Below are 1,157 nucleotides of genomic sequence, written 5' to 3' on the forward strand. Positions count from 1 at the left end.
CTGGATGCGGCACAGCACAACACCGCAAATCCCCCGACAGTAAACTGATTCCTAGTTCTATTTATGACGTAGGCCTAAATCCTGACATACAGTACAAATTATTTGCAACAGTCACTTTGTCGCATCCAGTGTGGACAGCCTCAAGCTGTTGGTTTACCTCTGGCCCTTTTTTGTTATTTATTTCATCTTTTGACTAGTAGAAGTTGTGAATGGCCGGTAACTTGAAAATTTAGTAACCAAATTTGGCTGGTGAGTGAAAAAGTTAATTTCAAACCCTGCTCATAATTAATTTAACTTACACATGAACATGACGTGTCTGATTAATTGTCTTTTCTCTTTCTGTCTTCAGCCTGTTTTATTGCAGTATTACAGTGGAACAGTGTCTCATCCTGACTTCAGCTTTGAAATCAAACCCATCACACCTGAGAGAACTGAACCTGAGCGGGAATCAAATAAAAAACACAGGAGTGAATTACTTATGTGACGTACTGAAGATTTCACACTGTAAACTGGAGAGATTGCGGTAAAGAACATTTACCAACATGAAAGAAACAAGTGTTTTGGTATTTGACTAAAACAAAATTAAAAGATTGTTTTTTGTTCATATTTCTCCCAATGCATGTTAGAATATTGTGGTATAACAGATGAGTAAAAAAAGTGTTTTATTTTAATGAAACGGAATGAAGTGGGACTTTTCTCATTTCTCTCAATGTAGGTTAGGATACTGTTATTTGACAGATGAAGGTTGTTCTGCTGTGACTTCAGCTCTGAAATCAAACCCATCACACCTGAGAGAACTGAACCTGAGCTGGAATAAACTAGGAGACTCTGGAGTGAAAAACCTCAGTGATCTACTGATGAACACACAATGCAAGCTGGAGAAACTAGAGTTAGTATAATTATACTCTACAGCAGTTACAGTGAGAAGTTTACTGTTCAGTTTATTTTAAGTGTTTTGTGTGTAGTTGTGACTACACTCAAAAACTAGTTTGCCTCTTGTTCATTTTAATTAAAATGAGCTAAAGTAACATGTTTTTGAGCATTCTGTATCAATTTCATTGTTCACTCTACCTAATATATTTAAAATTGAAATGTATTTAATTTATTTGTGTTGAAACTACATTAATATTTGTTGTTGACGTAACTAACTGAGCGTG

This window comes from Sinocyclocheilus grahami, unplaced genomic scaffold, assembly GCF_001515645.1.
Source record: "Sinocyclocheilus grahami isolate Dianchi unplaced genomic scaffold, SAMN03320097.WGS_v1.1 scaffold3227.1, whole genome shotgun sequence".
In the NCBI taxonomy this organism is placed as follows: domain Eukaryota; kingdom Metazoa; phylum Chordata; class Actinopteri; order Cypriniformes; family Cyprinidae; genus Sinocyclocheilus; species Sinocyclocheilus grahami.